Consider the following 21,490-nt stretch of genomic DNA (forward strand, 5'->3'; position numbering starts at 1 on the left):
GTCTAGCATACAAAGAAGGAAAAGGAACTTTACCTTTAGGGCAGTTTGCATTAGTGGAAAGTTGTAAACTCAGCTCTGGAAAAACTTATGTTCTCAGCTGTCACACCTTAGCAATCTACCGATGATAGAACGATAGCTTTTATCATATTGGGTAACACAGTCTTTTGAAGAAATACCAGCACACTGGTCTGTTTGCAGCACAGACATGCAGCAGTAGTGTTTGTTTGTCACACAGCATGATCCTCCACAGCCTCTCCACTGTAGAGCTCACCTGAAAACAAAAGGCAGCTTATTCAGCTTCCTGCTATAAGAAGCTCTTCTTTGAAGAGAAGCAAAGAGGCTTTCAGTGCTGTTAAAGAAGCAATGCTGGGACACTTAATATACTTTCCTTTTAAATTATCTCTTGGTTGCAGAAGGGCTAGAGTATTTGTACAAGATTATGGTGTGTTGCATCTTCAGGGAAAACTGTAATTGTGTAGGTTCCTTTTGAACTGTACTTTAAAATATCAAAGACCTCACATTTGCCTCTATTACTGCTTTCTGCCCCAGCTTGCTATTTCTTAATCTTCTCCTTAGCTACCACCCACCTCCATGCCTGCTGTTCTCAAACTGGTCTTTTTTAATAGGGACAGAGGATGAGGATACTGCTTTGGCTCAGGCTGAGTGATATTACTCCCATGGCAACAGCCATTTTGTTGCTGTTGTTCCCTGAGGCTGACGGGAAGAGCTCTGCAGATGGTCTGCAGCTACCCATTCACACAGATGAAACCCCACGTGCCAGTTTGAATCAGGAGAATCCTTCTCAATTCTAACACCATCCAGGAGTGTCCAACCAAGTCCTGTCTATCAGTGCAGGTACCTGTAGTAGTCACATGGGAAGGGGAGAAGCCACTTATTGCCAGACAATACGGCTTCCTCATCTCTGTTCAAATCTTGACACTGAACTAATGTGGTTCTTATTCCTTGCGTTTCTGCACATTTACAGTTCCATCTTTCTGTACTTCCATATTCCATACATTTAGAAATAATAATTCCTTCTTTCCTACCTTTATTGTGGAGATCATTTCGTTAAACCCTTAATTGTTCAGGTCTATAGCACTGCAGATAGAGATATTAAAAAATAGACACAGATCAGTCATATCATTTGGGATAATGTAGATTTTATTTTGCCTCTCAGGTGTCTATTATTCCACCGACTAGAAGCACGTTATGAACCCTTAGAAAATCACATTAGTCTGCAGTATTTTGTTCCATTCTGAAAACTTGTTTCAGAGGCTGATTGTTGGCAAAAGACAGAGAGGTAGAAAGGAGCAGGAATTTACTGAAGAAACATGTTTAGAGAGCCTTTAGAAAGAGGCTAACATCCACTATAGCCAGAAATGTCCATGTGTCCTGCTCAGTGCTGACTTCCAGCTTATATATATTTCAGCCACACTCTCAATAACAGCTATCCAGTCTAGTTTCTCAGAGTGCAGAGCAGGCACTAGGTTACAACAGGCCTCTTGTTGATGCTGGTGTTTCAAATATTTGTGCTCTTCTTCAGGTAGATTTTTTTCACTTATTGTAGTAGTATTGCTGCTAATGAAATAAAAAGCTGTGTGACTCAAGCACCTCCTCTGCAAGGACGCTGAATAACTGTGTAAAGATGCAATTTATGTGCATGAAAGAGAGAAGATTTTGCTTTCTAACAAAGGGTGAAAACTGAAGTGTCTTACTTATGCAAGTAGCTTGACTCATGAGAGCCGCCTTGCTAACGTGAAGGATACAGCACATGCTGGTACACTTGTTCGTACTTCAGTTGCTCCTTTTCATGCTGTTTAGGAGCTGTTATATTTGCTCAAAACCACATTGCAAGATGAAGGTCCAGCACAGTTTTTAACTGACAGCTGACATCTCATAAGCTACCACTCACCAAATCCATTGCCATGGACTGGCATTGGTGCACTCTAGTCCTCCACCCACTCACCCTTCACTCTACCACCTATTCCATACTTCAGTTTTGACTTCAGTTTGTAGTAGCTGGAAAATTTTGCTCCAAATATTCAGCAGTTGCTGCCAAGAAGCAACCACCATCTAATCATGTCAACATCTGCAGAACTGGGCAATTACATGCTTAATTTATAATTGGTGTTGATGGCCATCAAGGACTAGTGAAAGGTGTCCACAACAGAATGACTGCAGTGAGAAAACTGAAAAACATGTTGATTTTTTCTCAGATGTATTTGAAAATACAATTTAGCATGTGCTAAATTAATGATCACAGGCACAGATCAGATGGTTGGTACAGGAAAATGAATCCATGTGCCATGTCCCTGTTTCTGCTGTGATGTGTTGGTAATTAGTTTAAATATATCTGATACATCTGTTGATTTTTGGTTTTGTTGTTGAGACATAATCCAATCTGCAGCATTATTTAAAAAATAATTTTACTCCATAATGCAGCAAAATTTATTATACAATTTATTATACTGTAAATACAGCAAAATGGAGACTGCCTGAGTCCTAGGACTGTAACAACCTGAATGGGGAAGGGCAATTCATTTTAGTGCACATATTCAATATTATTTAAGGTGGCAACCTGATGTGTTTCTTCATTATATCATAAGCAACTTTTAAGATTATGTAACAGCCGTAAATATAGCACTGAAGCAATGCACAGTGTCTTTCTTAATTCCTCAGCTCTCAGACCAAGGGAGGCTTCGTTGATGTAGCAGTGGCAGAATTCTGCCCTCCAGAGTGAGCCCTGCTTGTGCTGTGCACCCTGCAAAACTAAAGCACAAGCTGAAAAACTGTGAATTTATCAGCCTGCTTGTGATAAACATAATTTGATACTCTTTGCCACATCTGATTGCTTTTTTGTTTCATAAATACTGGGCTAAGCATTGTGTCAGAACCAGGATGCCTACAGAGACCCTTGATCTGCACTGCTGCACCTATTTAAGGCAGCTCTGAAGCACCTGGCACTGTGCAACCACACACAGGTGCTTCCCAGAGCCACAAGCAGGAGTCAAAGAGGACACTGCCCTCCTTTGGGGACTGTCTGGCAGCAGGATCTGCTGTCCAGGTGCATCTCAAATAGTCCAAATATTTGGCCTTTTAACAGCAAATTATGCCTTACTATTTTGTTAGGCAGTCAAAATTTTGTGTGAATTCTCGACTAAGAATTTTTAAGTGGAATGAAGCTGGAAGTTTAACTCTTTGAATGGAGCAAGACCACAAACTATAAATCTGCCTCTGTGCTATTGAGTTATAGGATGTACATTGAAAGTATATAAAAATTCTGGCTGACCTCAGTAGCTCAATATTTAATCTGTAAAATCCAAATAGATTGAATTTGTTTCTCATTCCACGAATGTATAAGAAACTGAAAAACTGTCTCAATCCATATCATAATAAAGGAACCATTTCTCCAAGTATTTAAGAAAGGGAGAAACAGGAAATATCATATTCAGAGCAGAGGGAAGTAGCCTGCATTGGATAAGTTTAAGAATAATCTGTAGGCTGCTGTATCCCTGAGGACTGCTGCAGTACTGGTCTCACAGAACTGAATGGAAATGCCACCTTTCTTGAAATAGATACAGTCTTAAATATATATGTGTGTGTGTGTTTGTTTTGAAAAATGAGAGCAGGAGAAGGGATTGGGGTGGAAGTGCAGTTTCACCTTAGACCTTTGTAAATAGGTATTCATAAAGATTAGAGTCTAAATATGAAAATAAATCTGCAGCGTGTGTGTGAATAAAATACCCTTTTACTTCAACAATGAGAGATTTTCAGTAAACATGCTCAGAAGTTTTGCTTCTAAAACTATTGAAAATTTCATGTAATACCAGAGGGATTCATATTTCTATTAACATTTCAGGAGCCAGAACGACTTATTATTCAAATAAATATTATATATTCCTGTCTCGGCTGGCCTAAATTAAATATTTTTTCCCAATGTTTAAGAATGCAGATGGAGGGAAGGATATATTTTGTTGGTTTTATTCGTTTGTTTTGGTGGCTTTGTTTTCTATGTGTGCAGACAGAGAAGGGCTTACATTTGACTTTAATAGATCTCAGACAAAGCCAACAAGTAACTCAGCCTACTGCAGTCTCAGTAGCACAGTGTTTAGATTGTCACCGTTGCAGAAAAATAAATGATACTCTGGCTGCTGGATTTATATTTCCTACTGATTTTAATAATTTAGAAAGAATTATCAGGATGAAGTTTTCTTGTATGGGTTTCAAGTAACTTTCAAAATTTGATGGTGTGAAAATACCTGATGTGATGGGGAGATGGATCACTAGCTCATTAGATAGGAATGGGTCGAGACTACTCTGACCCTTGGTAAAATTACCTTGTCACTTCTGGGTGCATCAAAGATGGATCTAACCATGTTATGCTCTCTGTTATGGCATCACTGCTTCCCACTGCTTAATGAAAGCAGAAACAATCTACCTAAAATATCATTCTCTGTCAAAACTTTTAATCTTGTTTCTGTGTAAATAATACATGTACACAGCCTTGAGTGCTAGTGCCATTAACCAGAAATAAACCTGGAGCTTTCAGCTCTAAAAGTACAGATCTGCACAATTTGAGCCAAAGCAGCGATTCTGTCACATGCTGTTAAATAACAGGCTGATGTAGTCAATAACCTTAGAGGGGGGCAAATCTGCATGTATTAAATATCTTTTTTATAATTTGAGTATGGAGATGCTGTAGCCCGCATTTGATCGGCATTAAAGGGTAGGAATCCAGCATGGCATGCAGAGAGGTTTGCACATACCTTCGCTTGCAAGCACGTCTATCTCACTGCTGATTTCTCTGGTTGTGCTGCAGTCATTAACTACCGTGGCTGTGTTATTCAAAATAAACAGACTAGAACTAGCAATTGCAAATGAAATAATTAAAAGTCATCACTGCTAAGGGGCTAATTGTTCTATGTACAATTAATGAAAGCCTGTATCTTTTTTTCCGTGAAGCAGCGAAAGCTTACTTAAACACTTAAAATGTGCCCCAGGTGATCCAGATAGAGACCCTGCATGCTGCAGGAGAGAAAGCGAAAACTGCTTTTCTCTCAGTCTCAAAATGATGAAATCTTGATTTCAGGGGAAGGCTGTCTGGAAATGCCTGAGAATTAACCCATTACATTGATATTCTGTCAGAGCGTTCTGCTGCTGAGAGACAGAGGTAAAACAAATAAATCCCTTCGCTACAGAGCAAGCTGATACCACAACAGTAGCTGTGTTTGCAAGGTCAACTCCATGTTCTCTGCGGACAGGTCTGTTTATTACTGCTGTGTTCAGAAACAAAGCACACTCTCAATTCGCATGTGCTAACAGAAGATACTATCGTATCAAAACTATAATAATAAATTGCAGAAGGCATCCTTCAGAGGGAAAGCTTCATTCTGTGGGGTTAATTCCAGAGAAGAGAACAGCAGTGCCAGCATGGAGGCAAGTACTAAAACAGACGTGGGAAAAGCTTTGAGGAACACTTGTGATCTGGAAGGGGAGAAGTCCAGAAGTCAGATCACTTTTTGCATCACCATTCACCTTGAAACTACAGAGATCCTGAATGCTATAATGAGAGATTCTTCTACTTTAGGGTCTGATAAATACAATAGAAGTTGCAGAAAACCAAAACGAAAAGGAGAAATGGCTATTATTTGAAAGTAAAGGGTGGCAGACTTGCCCTTGCAGGGGGTTTGAACTGGATGATCTTTAAGGTTTCTTACAACCCAGCACATTCTATTCATGATTCTATGATGATCCTATGGTTCAAAGTGATTGGGTCTTACATGATATGCTGGATAACTCTGTCTTACCCACACAGATGCATTCCCTCAGTGAACACACAGATTAAAACCCATTTGCATCTCTGTTTAGCTAACCAAATATTCACTCATTACCCTCCATGTCATCTGCGAAAAGGCTGAATGATGTTCCCAAAATCAGAAGCACCCATTCAAACAGAAGAGGGCACAACAACAAGATCCGTGGCCCTTCAATGAATCAAGAAGGCAGCTGGTCCTCCAATAAGGAGGTTATAGAGTCAGGTATAGTGGGTTATAAAGCGCTGATAAGCTGGTGATAGGAGTCAGCCTTAAGCCTTGGCTTCTTTGTTCAAATGACAGAAAGGTCCTTTCATCTTTTGATGGTGATAAGGTTGAGCTGTTTCGCTCCTTTATTAAAGAAGAGGAAAAACATCCTTGATTGTGGTGGCACCCATTGGTCTGCTCAGGGGTAGGCACAACAACCAGCAGCAACAGATTAACTGGAGAGGGCCAAATGGGCAAAAATATCAACTCGTGCTGTACACAGGAGCTCAGCTTACATGTTCGCAGTCTTGATGTCTCATTAAATTAAAGTAAATTAAATGAACTCTTAAGGTCTAGATGTTAGGAATATGGAAGACAGAGATTTGTCTATGCTTTAAATTCTGCCTCGAGTGTGGATAAGAGAAGTGTGCCTTTGCAGCTCAGTTTCATTGATGTGAGAGCTGGTATTCATGTCAGGTTTTCTTTTAAGGGTACTTGAATGGCTCTATTTTTAGATTTTACTGTGATCTTACTCTATCAGATATTACATGCATTATGCATCATCAACAAGAAAAAATTTAATCATGGCATAAATCAGCCAAAAGATGCTACAAGAAATCAAAGTTCAAATTGCTTTGCTTGGGAGGACTTGAGTAAATGGATTCGGCTTTTTAATTCCTAAATTCAAAGAGGCTTTGTGGGAGCTGCTCCCCGGATGTGGGGCTGAGTGGGGAACGTGCATTGCAAGGTCTCTCAGGTTCAGTCCCATGAAACATCACACTCCAATCTGAAAGCAGCATTCATCGTTTTAGCTTTTGCTTATGGGAAATCTAGAGGAGAATTTGGGTATCTTATCTGAATAATTCAGTTAAAGCACAGCTCCTGACTGATGGCAGAAAAACACTTGCTGATCATCCACATATTCCAAACCAATGAATAAATGCTAGTAAAGCAATTTCTGTGCAGTCCCCCATGACCCAGCAAGTAAACCCTTCACAGGCACAGGAGGCACAAATGCTTCCAGCTTTACTGCCAGCAGCAGAGTAATTACCTGGGGCTGTGTCCTTTTATTAAAGTGTTAAGGAAATAGAATTAAAATCAGACATTTTACTGAACAGCAGAGCACTGAAAGGGAATTAACAGAGCTGCTCTTCTTGGCTGGTAAGAATTTTTACTTGTTGCTGTTTCGTTATGGATAATTCATTTAATTTAGCTCTACAGCTTGAAAAAGTAGGTCAAATATTTTATTTTGGAGGGCAGATTCTGATGGGGGGAGGGTGTACTTTTTTTCCCTGTCATGATGTGACAGCACCAGCCAATGCAGACAGGCATGTCTCCAGTGCGCAGCAGACAGCTGCTCCTTGTTCCCCCCTCTCCGGGCAGCAGAGGCAGAAGCAGCTTGTGACATGCTCTGTGCAGGGAAACCCCCAGGCATGACAGAATGCATTGTGGGGTTAGGGCAGCTAAATAGCCAGACGGGTTTGGATGGGTGAGCGACATCAGAACAGCAGGTCAGCAGTTGGATTCCTCCATCTTAACATGGCAACCATCAGGTGAAGGTATTTCATATGAGGGCAGTAACTAAGACACGAGGAATACTCAGTGACCTTTCTTCACACAGTATTTTATTTTCTACAGGGAGAAGCTTTCTCTTCTGCAACTTCTGCAATCTGGAAAAGCCTTTTGTACTTCTCTGGTTTGTGGTCCCATCACATTTTATTTTCCACTTCTCTCTTTCATTAGACTTTTTATTTCTTGTCCTCCTGGGTTATTCATCTCTGTTTTCACAGCATATAATTGAGCAGCTGAAAATTCACTATTAGTCTCTAGAGTCACATAAAGATCTCCAGAGCATGATAAAAGCCTCCTAGGGTGTATTTTGGTTAGATTAGAGGCAAAGAACTAAATGACACTGGGAGATGCAATATCTCCTGTTAGTTTAAAAGGAATTGGAGGGGGAACATTTAACCCTTCATAAGGGAAAGGAGGAAAAGAAAGAGTTGGAGAGTGAGACAAGGAGGAGCAGGAGGAGGGAGGAAGCAGCCAGGCAGCCATGATGATGTGAAATCCCAAAAACATGGTGTGTTCTGAAGATACTGCATCACTGCTTCTAAGCAGCAGAGGTAAAGAATTCAAACAACTGATTTCCCAGTCTGCCAAGCGTACCTGTCAGGAGCAAGATCCTTTCTGAGAGCAAAGGAGTAGCAGTGCTAGCAGTGCTTCAGACTACCCAGCTGTTAAAGTCAGAGATTATGTCTGTGCCTGAGCAAAGTAACTTGTATTTCCCTGGTTAGAGGTGTGGTGTAGGTCTCTGGGGATCCTGGTCCCACAGCATATGAACTGGAGCCAATGGAAGGTGATGTGCATCATTAAACTCTGCCTGCTTTGAATTCTGTATTGGCAGATTATCTCTCTGGGCTCAGAACAGGCACATTCCCAGAGGGATCTTTAGGGCACCTGGAGGTCCAGTCCCCATCACTGATTATTGGATTCACCTCTGATACATTCTCCATCTAATACTGCAGTTTATGAGCTGAATAAACAGACTAGGAAAACATGTCAATTTGGATTTACCAAAATCATGTCTTTTTCCTTGATAAAATAATCTGCATGACAGAGGGATTTAAACAGCTTAATTTTGTCAGCCAAACACGCTGGTAGTAGTAATTAATATTCTCATTTAGCAGGGTATCTGATGGACCTTTCTGCACTTTGCAGTACATGAAATACACCACATGACTGGTCAGTACATGAACTTAAATTTATGCACATTGATGTAATGATTATTGAAAAACATTACCAGGAGAGAAACAAAGGCTCCATCTTAGGATGGTGGAGGGGCTTTTGCCAAGTGGGATACAGCTGGACTGAAGTTCCCCAAGGTGCTGAGTAAAACCAAACACAATATTCCTCTCCATTTTGTGTTGCTCCTGCTTACACCATTATACCCCTCTGATTCCTTTGCCCAGTCTCTTCCCCTCAGTTTAGGCCAACTACTGCATATAGCGCTGAAGGATAATCCCAGCAAGGATCTGTGTAGTCTGACACTCTCTTACATATGCTACAGCTATGCTAAAATCAACATGTGGGTTTGCAAACAGCTTCTTCCATCCACAAAGTCTCATAGCGAACTTCAACACTTAGGTGTATGGACATGCAGAATTTACATTCTGAGAGGCAATGACAGGATGTATCCCCATGACCATTCCACTCTGTACATACCCAGAGTGATTTCCAACATTTCTGAGCTGTCTGTAATGCTCTAAAAAAATAAAGTTCGGAGCACACTGTCAAGGCAAAAAAAATAAAGCTGTGTTATGGAAGTCATATTAATTGCAAAGCAGTGCCTTACTGATGATGATGTGCTTGTATGACATTTCTTTCACAGCCTTAGGGAGTTTTCAGTAACAATATATTTTAATGAGTCACTGTAATGACTTATAATCAAGTCAGAAAAAGATGTTTTCCGTTAAGGGTTGCATTTAATTCTGAACTTTAGATATGTTACAGGAAATATCATATAACTGTTGCTCACGTAAGTAATGTTTTACGAACCTAGTACAGAACTATTCCATGATAACTGCTGTATTAACGTGAAATAAACAGCCCGGCCCCGGAAACGTATTGTTCTTCTTGTATTTTGAATGACAGAGTGAAGTAATTTCCTTTCAGACTCTTTATCATGGTTGTGTAGAATCTTTATTTCAAAACAAACAAAATTACAGGTTCTAAATGTTCAGAACCAGTCTAACAGTACCCATGGGCCAAGGCTGCTGGGCTTAAGAACCTTTTCTTCATTTTGTCCTTGATTATAGTGTGTCTGATCTAAATATCAACCTCCTCACATAATGAATGTTGAGAATTTAATGAGGTTACTACAAAATAATTCTTTTGAGTTATGTGATTTCTTCAAGGTGAGCACCCATACTGATGAGCCTTCAGATGGTTTTAAGAGGAAAAAGCCAAGCAGACAGGAAAAGATGTGCAGGAGAGCAACATTATGGCAATGTTAAGAAGGACTGAGGAAGAAAAGGAAATTAAATGACATCACAGTCTACACCATCAGGAGATACCCCAGTAATAACTTATAGAAGGGGATTTCTCCAGGCCATGGTAGGAGAAGAGGGGGCAGTATGCAGGGAAAGGCTTTTCCAAAGCAAAGACGGATAAAAAAGTAATAATATAATACTAAAAACAACATAGTTTATGTGCTCTGAGGCACCCTTTGATCATACAGGGAAAAGAAGGACAAGTACAGACACTGGAAGCAAGGATTTGCCACCTGGGAAGAATACAGGGATACTGTCTGGACTTGCAGAGATAGTATTAAGAAAACCAGTGGTATCCTGGATTCCATTAGAAGAGGGGTGGTTAGCAGGGCAAGGGAGGTGCTTGTTCTCCTCTATTCTGTTCTCATGACGACCAGCCTACCATTTGTTTGTTCATTCATATGTAATTTTGTTAGCTGAAACTGGAGATGTCCAGAGCAAGATATCTAACCACTCTGTAAGGAAAAACACAGAATTTCATGCTGTGGGTGTAGTTTAATTTTTCCTGTAGTAGAAGAAGTGTCATTATTTGGTGAAATGAAATTTGTAGAAGTTTCCTTTTGTTCAGTCTTCATAATAAATAATTTGCACTGATCAAATAAGACATGACACACATTACAGGAAGAAGCAAGGGAAGCACTGCAGTAAACTGTGTGCAAGCTGGCTGGGGAGATGAACAGAAGCAAGGGGTCTTTCCAAACCTTTCAGGAAGCACCATAAAGTATTTACCAGCATTTCTGAATCGACTTCAGAGAGCAAGCTTGTGTGAAGAACTGGAGCAGCTCAGTATCGGGATCTTGATTATGCACTATTCTATGAGATGCAGGAAATGTAGCCTTGGTGCACACCGTTCAGAAGGTGGCACTGTGGTGCTGATTCAGTTCTTCCCTGGAAGGCTCAAAAGAAAGAGCAACTTGCAATGCATTCAAGTTTTATTGATTTCCTGAACCGTAAACCGCTGTGTCTCATTTCTGCTGTGAAGAAGTTCAGCGACGTATGGAAAATTTCAGAAAAGGCATGGAAGCTCAGGCTCCAGTGATTTCTCATCCTTAAATCTATGTAATCACTGATCCATTATCTGATCGTAGAAGTGCAAGTTTCAGCATCTCAGGCATATTACAGTTTGGATAATTAAAAGCTGCATAACTAATCCCCCTCTCTTGCTCAGATGGACATCATTTATTTGCCACTCTTTTCCTGGCCTCCTTTAACAGTCTTGCTTTCCAGGTTTCTAGTTCTGTTTGCACCTCTTTGTTTTGAATTTCTTTACTGAAGCAAGTGTTAGCTTGAATCTTTTTCCATGCTGAGTTACATTCTGTTATTTTCAGCTCCTATCTGAATGAGTTAGATTATGTTCATGCTGCAGAGCACTGCCAATCTTGTCAAACCATCTGCTTCAAACATGAGAAAAGAAGCTGAATCTCTTAATGGGACGGAATAACTGTACTTTGCTCTGGGAGTTTTCTTTATAGGTTATGTTTTTTGTTCACTTGTTGATAGTTCAATGCTTTATGGGCCAGTAATCTAAATGCCATTATGTTCTCTGCTATTGTGCCTCCCTGAAAGTTTCATTTTGCCTGACTGCTGACACTTTATGCAGTTCAATCTATTGTGCATTTCCAAACACAATGTACTTTACAGGTTTTCTAAAAACTTAAGCAGAAACTAAGAGCACAGAGTTTTGTGAGACAATAGCTAGGTGGATTTTCTACTACTATCTGAGGCCATTTAGATTTTTATATTAAGCCAATAAACCAATAAATCAATGAATGGAAATTATTTTGATACTCCTCTTTAAAGATGCCCACGATTTTTTTATTTTTATTTTTTTTCTGTAACTGAAATTTACTCAGATTCATTTCTGCATACAATTGCACCTGCATTTGGTAATTTAGATCTGGGGATTTCTGAAGCGTCAGAGGGCATGTGTTCATCTGCCCTCAGGACAAACAAATAGAAAGCACACTGAAAAGGATCCAAGAGGAAAACAAGGGGCACAGGAGACTGATTAAACTGTGACTGTGGGAGTGAGTAAGAATGGTTTCTCCCATGTGCACATCTGAGGATGAACTTGTCTCACATCAATTACACTCCATCTTCTGTCTCGTCAAATGGTCAGTAAAGGTGAGCATGGAGCTCTGCAGCAACTAGCCAGGATCGGAAATGTATTTGCCTAAGCAACAAGTGTGAGTAGCACAATAAAAAGCAATTATAATGTCAAATTCAGCTGATGACAAGTCATGAGTGGTGTTCCCCAGGGGTAGGTATTGGAGTGGATCTGAGGATGCTGGTCAATGCTTGGCTGAATGTGGGCCAGCATTTTGTCAAGGTAGTCAAGAAGGCCAATGGCATCCTGGCTTGTACCAAAAATAGTGCAGCCAGCAGAAACAGGAAGGTGATCATCCCTCTGTACTCAGCTCTAGTGAGGCTGCACATGGAGCACTGTGTCCAGTTTAGGTCCCCTCAGTTCAAGAAAGACGTCAAAGACCTACTATGTGTCCAGAGAAGGGCAGCAAAGCTGTGACAAGTCTGGAGCGCAAGTTTTTTGGCAAGCAGCTGAGGGAACTGTAATTGTTCAGTTTGGAGCAAGGGAGGCCCAGGAGAGACCATGTCTCCCTCTATAATTCCCTGAAAGCAGGTTGTAGTGAGTTGAGGGTCAACCTCTCCCAGGTAAACGCAGTAATACTAGAGGGATTGGCTTCAAGTTGAGCTGAGGAGGCTCAGGTTGGATACTAGGAAAAAATTCTTCTCGGAAAGAGTGATGAGGCACTGGAACAGGCTACCCAGGGAGGTGGTTGAGTTACCATCTTTGGAGGTGCTTAAGGAAAAGCTAGGTGCAGTACTTAGGGACATGGCTTAGCGAGCAATATAGGTGGTAGGTGGATGGTTGGACCAGATGCTCTTAGAGGTCTTTTCCAACCTTAACAATTCTATGATTCTATGATAATTTCTACTAATACTGTCCTATGTATGCTTGAGAGTAATTTTATTTAATGAATTCATACATTCATTGCAGGATTTACTAGTGAATGATTTGTTCCAGGATGTGGCTTCTTCAAAGGATGAGAGACAACAGTAGCAGGGGATTCAAGTGGAGCTGAAGACTTTAGTAGTTGTCTGAATTTCACATAACAGCTGTTGACATCGATTTCTGTTGCAAGCCCAGTTGCAGGCTGCTTTGGGTAGGAGGCACTATAAGTCTTACAGTCCTCAATTTCCACTAACTTCAATACCTGAAGCTTTCTTCCTTTCACTGACTTTTTCTTTCTGGTAGGCTTGCTGGCCCTATTCTGGGAAAATGGGGAATGGCTATAATTTAAGTGTGTGCTACAGCCTGAACCAGAGCAGAAAGGGAGAATAGCTAGGGGTGGATGCATAGTAGGGTCTTTATTTTCTCTCAAGTACATAAGATGTCTGCAGATAACTGCCCAGCAAAGCACTCACGATGAGCACTGATTTAGCACCTCTTTGAACAGCCGTGCATTTATGTATTTCCTTCAGCTGGGCAGCAGAAGAAAAGTCACTAATCAGTTCTTGCTTCTAGCCAATGCCTTTGCTTTATGCAAACAAAATAGAGATTACAGTTAGAGTTATAGGCATGGATCAATCCCAAAAGAATCAAGCCAACATACAGAAGTAAAAATAGCAAGCTCATATGTTAACATCTTCCTTTGGAAATCGTTGTTCTCATATTTGCTGCAAAGGATAATGTGGAAAAAAACAGAATCAGAAAATAATCACATCTATTAGGAGGGATTAAACTACTGCTTTCAATTCAAGAAACAGTTTCTTAAATCAGATCATTTTTAATAATACACACATTATTCCTTCAGCTGATCCCATCTTCTATGCCCTGAGGTCTTCTCTTCTTCCATTGGAAAGCCATGTTTCTGTGGGAGTTTTGCTTGCATAAGGACTGCACATGTTCACAAGATTCAAGTTACTTTTAATTTTTTATATCCTCTTTGAGATTAATTATTTATATGCACTTCTTGTAAACTTCCAAGTTTGAGGTTACTAATTTAATGCATCTTTTCATTTCTGGATCCTGATGATAGAGCATTCTTATGCATCCCAATACTTTGCATAATGAAGCTACTTTTTTTGGTGTTGTTCTAAATAGCCATCATATTTTTTTAACAGTCTACCGATAAAGTGGTTTACTTTTCTCAGACAATGACCAAAGGTTTGGTACATGTATTCCAAACCATTGTCCTCATTTAAAGCATACATACCCAAACCTTTCGTTTTGTTTTTCTTGCTCTCTTTTTAAAAATAATTTTAAAAAATACTTATATAAATTAAATGTATATTTTATATGAGACCCGAGACTATTCATCTTCACTCAGTGTGGCCCAGGCAAGTGTGTTGGACACTCAGGATGTTTAAACATAAATCAGCCTCTGGCATTTTATAATATTATTTGCACAAACCTTTAATGTGACAGATAACATGCAAAGAACTTTGAACTCCTGCAGTGTCATACATTTTGTTAACAGAATAAAATTCTGATTAAACTATAAATTTCATGCTGACTGAAAGCATGCATTTACATCTTCCCCATGGAAGCCTCCGTACTGAAGGAGCATACTCTTTCACTCTGTTCCTTAAATGAAAGTTACCATAGAATTCAGCACTCTCAAAGTGCTCAGAGTACTGCTGGGAATTTTTGGAACAATAACGTTACTATGAGGAACTGGTTAGCCTGCAGGTAGATTATCATAACCATCAAGTCCACAATGGTTCTGAACTCATATTTCTTTATGATAAAGTAAAAAACAAAACAAATCACCAAATATAATATAATAATACCTTGTTATTATTTGTTTTCCTTTAAAATATCCCACATTGGAAAGATACATCAGGTTCAACAAGTCCAACTTCTGTCTGCACACAGGACTACCCAGTAATCCAGACCCTTTGTCTGAGAGCATTGTCCAGATACTCCTTGAACTCCAGCAGTTTGGGGCCATGACCACTGCCCTGTGGAGCCTTTTCCATGGTCACCACTCTATGGTGAGGAATGTTCTGATATCCCACCTGACCCTCCCAGATTTGGAAGTGTGTAAGAGCAGCACAAAGCCTGAAAGTCTGCCAGTTGTTCTGTGATGATACCTGTTAACCTTTCCTGATAAAAGAGATTTTGCCTTTGGCAAAATTTTATATAAAACAGACAATGGTTATAAGAGGTTTTTTCATGGGGGTCTGATCTCCCAGTGCCAAGACATCTCTGCAGCCAGCCCTGTGCAGAAAGCGATCCCATCGAGAGGTGGTGCTCTGTGTTAAGACTTAAGGATTGTTTTGTCTGATGCTCAGTGCTGGTTAGAAAGGGGTGAGATTGCAACTGCTATCCATGCTCAACACAGTTGTTAGCATTAACACACTGATTTCCTTAAAAGAGAATTACAGTACTGTGTTTTTGTGTTAATCTGTGTATTAACTGCAGCAACTCACATTGGATTAACACAGAGAAACAACTCAGTTTCCCAGAAACAGCATGTATTGTGAAGACAAGCTTGTTACAAAGTACAGAAACATATTTCATAGCACCGATTACATTCTGCAATGCATTCTGTTCCACTTTGCCTTTAATGGAATACTTTCATAAACCAGTTAAAGTACTTTTTGAAATAGTATACTGATGAAATCATAATCTCATCTATAAATGTTCCAAGCAGACACTAACCTTAAAGCAGGCACAGAAGAAAAATGTTATATGCCCATACTTTAGGAGACCAATCTGATCTGAAAATAATTGTTATGAAACCAAATCAGGTATGTGTCAGGTCAGTCCATCTGGAGTCTAGTCTGTTTAACTTCATATACTGTTGTGAAATTTAACTTCATTCTCAATATCTGATTAAGAAGTGGAGTGAAGAAACCATCTTGTTCATTATTTTCCTCTTGGCAAGTTCCATATCTAGTACTGCCTCCTGCCAGGGGCAGTCAGTAAGTAGGTCTTTAACTGGCTGTCATGAATAAAAAACTGACATAAGTCACATGAGACACAAACATTTAAGAGGAAAGACAAAAAATTTCATGCCAGTTATTATTGCTTAAATTAAATTAAAATAATAATAATAATTAAGCAATTAAGCTATTCTCTCAGTCTGGGAGAAGCAGGAAGAGAAGTGAGGCATTCTGAGTTTGTAGGAACACCTTGATTCAGAACAAGTGCTTTCCACCAGTGGAAGCAAATGTTCTTTATGGAGGATGTAACATTTATTGATGCCATTTCAGAGATGAGAAATAGGAGAACAGAAGATGAATTGTCTTACTCCTAAGCACATGAAAGTGCAGAGGCAGACTCCCTACTCCCTGCTTATGGCGAAAGCTTTTGTGATGAGTAATTAACACAAATCATATTTTCAATCAGTCAAAAAGTTGAAAAGATAGGTAAACTTGCAAGAAAATGATCTGGTCTGAACTTTATTTTTTGCTGATATATTTATTAATCAGAACTGAGGAATATAAAAATATGTTTTCAATATGATTGTGTAAGACATGTTTGTAAGGCATAATAGGAATCAGACATCAGTACCCCAGTATATCCCTAGAGATTTTGAAATTAATAGCAATATTTATAAATGAATTGTATTTTGAATTTTAGTAATGACAAGGGACATTGTTATTCTATTCTGTCTCACTAAAGAAAGAACAGAATGAGTCAGTCCTATCAAAAGCAAAATCTGTGTCAGGGAGGGGGCTGATGTTGTCGTCCCTTAATCATTTTTCTAACTTTAGTCTTCCTTCCAGTGTATAAAACACAGGGGATTTCAGTCTGTGAAACACAAATATTCAAAGACCAGTTATTCTTTCTTGTATTTTGTCTCCTAGTTCTAAATATGCCTCACAGCTTGCAGACGTCCAACTCTTCCTGTACTTCTCTCACTCCCATCAAATGCGTTTCTGAAGGGTAGAAGAAGTACTGTGGCTCAGGATGCTGAAGCATGCTCATGGAGGTAAAGGTACTTCTCACCTCAGCTTTATTTTACTTGGATACTCTCTTCAGGCTGAGGATCTCGTTGAAGTATCAGAAAGCTTCATATAACATTGAAATGCATGTTAGAATCTCATAAATGTTGAATTGTGAACAGCTCATCGTTCATATTCAAATGCTTTATTCATTTGAACAGATATACTAATAGTTTTCTGTAATATAGTTATGGCATTTTGCAGCTCAGGGAGAGTACAAGGAAGCTGCTAGCAACTTGCTGTGTCAAGGTGAGGGTCAGCCTCTTCTCCCAGTTAACTAGTGACAGGGGAATGGCCTCAAGTTGTGCCAGAGGAGGTTCAGGTCGGATATTAGGAAAAAATTATTATCAGAGAATGGTGATACATTGGAACAGACTGCTCAGGGAAATGGTAGAGTCACCATCCCTGGACGTGTTTAAGGAAAGGCTAGATGTAGTACTTAGGGACATGGGTGGTAGTGGGTCATATTGGTGGTAGGTGGATGTCTGGTCCAGATGATCTCAGTCTTTTCCAACCTTAATGGTTTTATGATTCTATGGTTTGTCAGCACGTCCTTCAAGCTTGAACCTTGAGCAGGCTTCATATGTTAAAGGAAAAGCTGTGTAATAGGGTTTTTTTTTTTTGAGTTGTATGAAGTCTCAATATAGTAGACTCAGTGATATCAGTTTCTGGACTCAATTCTTTCCTTACCAGACTGATTGCCACATAGGAAATCAACTGTCACATCAACCAAATGGTGTGACTCTTCAGGTTTTGGGTGTCCTCCCTCATCAAGGCATGGGACAGCAATGTAAGTAGGTTAACTTCCCAGAGAGCCATCCCTGCCAGGAACATACATAGGAGGAAGTACAGAAGCTGCAATGAAAACAAGAGAAGCACAGAGAAATTACAAGCCCCAGAGTTCTCTTCCAACTCTTAAGCTGGTCCCTTTCCCTTCTCTGTGCCACAACATCACACAGCTGCAACCCCCATCTGTTCTTAGTGGCTCACCTCTCCCTTAGGAACAAACTGGAAAAAAAGGAAGCCAAATAATGCACTTAATAAAAATCCCTGAGTTTGTCGTGTCTGTTGATTTGTATAATGGTCACATATTTTCAGAATCAAAGAAAGCAACTTCTCAAGCTAATCTAATCAGAAGTTTTAATTGTAGAGATTTTCAAAGACATGAGGGGTTCTGAGCAAATGTTCCTCAAACTCAGTTCAAACAGCCAATCACATAAACCCATTCCTAATAAATGCTATAGGAGAATAAAAGCAATCTCATCTCAAGGAAGCATGAAAACCAATCATTTCCACCTGCTTTGGAGAGCTATTTTGGAGTCTCAAACATAAGACTGAGAGGCTAAAGATAAGCTACAGATGGAGTATTTCAGTTGTTCAGCCTCCCTTTGAAAAATTAGGGATGAAGTCAAGACGATTGTCAACCAAACTATTTTTTTTCTCAATTTTAACTTGCTTCCAACTTAGATTTTTGCCTATCATTACTGTTTTGTAAGCAAAGTTGTTTCATGTCTCCATAGAGAGTTCCTGGGGAAAACAGCAACTTCAAAAATTATTAACAATACTCTCTTACTTCAATTACTTTCATTCTTCTTTTTGTTAAAGAAGAAGAAGAGATGAAAAAGATAATCTGTTGCAAGTCAAGTAGGAATGTATAATCTTATGGACGGCTTCTCTCTGGAATGGGACTGACAAGGCAAGAAGCACTATGTCCTGGCACATTACTGTAGCTGGGAGGGAAAAGAGGATTGTACAAACCTGTTCCTCCAAAAAGGTCAAATAAGGAGACAAAGTTGTTTCTTTAGGATGGCTTTGATTATGTGAAAGAAAGGATTTCTACCTACACATTGAGAGAATGTACAGAGCACACAGGAAATACTCAAATATCCACTGGACCACCAGTAAATAGATGGAATGTGAAAGTTACTGAGTCATCACATCAACAACAAAAATTTGCCTAAAGGTACTCAGAATAAATACAGGATGAGTTTATATTTGTGTTTTACACTGAAAAACAATTTTCATCATTTGCTTTAAATCTTGCAATTAAAAATTTTATTTTAAAAATTAAATAAATTAATTAATTAATGTTGGCTTAAACCATAAATGCTGTTAAAGTTTGGAGAGTTATCTTGATCAACTGTGGGGAGTGCCAATCTCTTCATCCTGCTCTTAAAGAGGCTAGATCTGGGCTGATTCATTTGCAACTGTATCCATAGATGAAGATGGTTATGAAACAAAAGAAACAGAACTGCATTATATCATGACAAAGCATTTTTTATTCAAGCCTTGAAGTTTTGTCTCCAGTACACATGTGTGTTTGTTTTTACTGTCTGATTTCTTCTTTCTTTTTCTATCCCTCTCTCTCTTTTTTTTTTTCCTTACCATAAGCAATGCAAATTTTAGTATTAGCAATTTCCTCCTTTTAAGCTAGAAGACAGACAACAAGATCTGTTGAGCATAACATGAAAGGCCAGATTGAGTACAAGACAGAGTGTCTGTTCTGCTAAGCCTTATTCCTTGTGAAATCAGATTTTCTTTTTTTCAAAACTATCAAGAGACACTGCTTTCAGCTCTGATGAATCGCATTGATGTAAAATATCATGGCATTATTTTCCAACTGTAGAATGGATGTCATCGCACACTCTGGGGAACCTATCCTGATAAACAGAAAAGAGAAGGAGAGAAGGAGGAAGGGAAAGAGGAGAATCTTAAAGTTCTCCTTACAAACAAGATTTTATTAATATTTACAAAAGGAAAATAAATGAAAAATCACAATTATATAATCATAGAATGGTTGAGTTGGAAGGGACCATTATGATCATCTAGCTCCAACCCCCTGCTATAGGCAGGGACACCTCCCTCTAGACCAGGTTGCTCAAAGCCCCATCCTGCCTGGCCTTGAATGCTTCCAGTGTAACGGCATACACAGCCTTGCTAGGCAACCTGCACCACCCTCATAGCAAATAATTTTTTCCTAATATTTAGTATAAATCTACCCTCTTTCAGTTCAAAACTGCTTCCCCTTGTCCTGTCACCATATGCCTTTATAAAAAGTCCCTCTCCAGCTTTCCTACAGGCCCCCTTCAGGTCCTGAAGGCAATATAAGGTTGCCATGGAGCCTTCTCCAGGCTCTCAGCCTGTTCTCATAGGGGAGGTGCTCTAGCTCTCTGATCATCTTCATAGCCCTCCTCTACATCCACTCCAACACTTCAATGTCCATCTTATGTTGAGAGTCCCATAACTGGACACAGTATTCTAGGTAGGATCCACCCAAAAGCAGAGTCGAGGGGCAGAATCACCTCCCTCAACCAGCTGGTCACACTTCTCTTGATTGCATCCAAGGATACAATTGGCATTCTGGGCTGCAGCACACACTGCTGGCTCATACTGAGTCTTTCAACAGTCAACACCACTAAATCCTTCTTCTCAGAGCCATTTCCTGTCCAACCTGTATCTGTGTTTGGGATTGTCCCAGCCCAGGTACAAGACCTTGCACTTGGCCTTACTGAACTTTGTGAGCTCTCCTAGGTCCTTCTGGATAGCATCTCTTCTGTCTGGCACGTCAGTTGCATCACTAAGCTTGGTGTCTGCTGTGCTCTCAATACCACTGTCCATGTCATCTACAAAGATGTTAAATAACTCTTGTACCAATCCCTGAGGAATGCCATTGTCACCAGTCTCCACTTGGACATTGTGCTGTTAATCACACATCCAAGTCCGACCATCTGGCCAATCCCTTATCCTGTAGATGTATCTCATATTGTAAATTCATCTCATTTTGACTTCATTATAGACAATCACCAAGGGAATATATATGGCAGATTAGAATCCTACTCTGTACCCTGATGCCACCAAAGTATTTTTAACAAGACTTCTCATAATGTTGCAAAGATTTTAATAATGTTCTAATGAAGAACCTTTGACTCCAGATCTGCGTTTTTCTTCACAGAGGCTTTTGCCACACTGTGCATGTTTGTTATCAAATTCCTTTTTGGTTTTGGAACACATTTTAATGATACATAAAAAACCCTGCACATCTGCAGTATAAATTCAGTACATTATAAATTTGCCCATTAGTTATCATTTTTGTCAGCCAGTTGTATCCAATTACCTGAACAAAAGAAACATTTTAGTGAAAGGAAATAGATGACTGCTATTAAAATAACCCAGTTAACTTTCCATAAATTAAATGTAAGAAAACTGCGTATTACTGCAATAGTTAGAGCAGCATATACTGCTTCTAGGACTCATTTGAGAAGAGATTTTTACTTCGTTCCTTTACTCTGAAGATTCAAGGTTACACACAGACCTAAGTAAGCAAATATATATATACACCTTCATTCCTCCTTGTGCTGCAGAAACTTCTAAATGAAATCTGTTTTCTACTGAAGTTAAAGGAACATCTTTCAGCAAGATTGTGATTACTTCCTGTTTCCAGTCTTA

This window comes from Coturnix japonica, chromosome 2 (assembly GCF_001577835.2).
Source record: "Coturnix japonica isolate 7356 chromosome 2, Coturnix japonica 2.1, whole genome shotgun sequence".
Classification (NCBI taxonomy): Eukaryota; Metazoa; Chordata; class Aves; order Galliformes; family Phasianidae; genus Coturnix; species Coturnix japonica.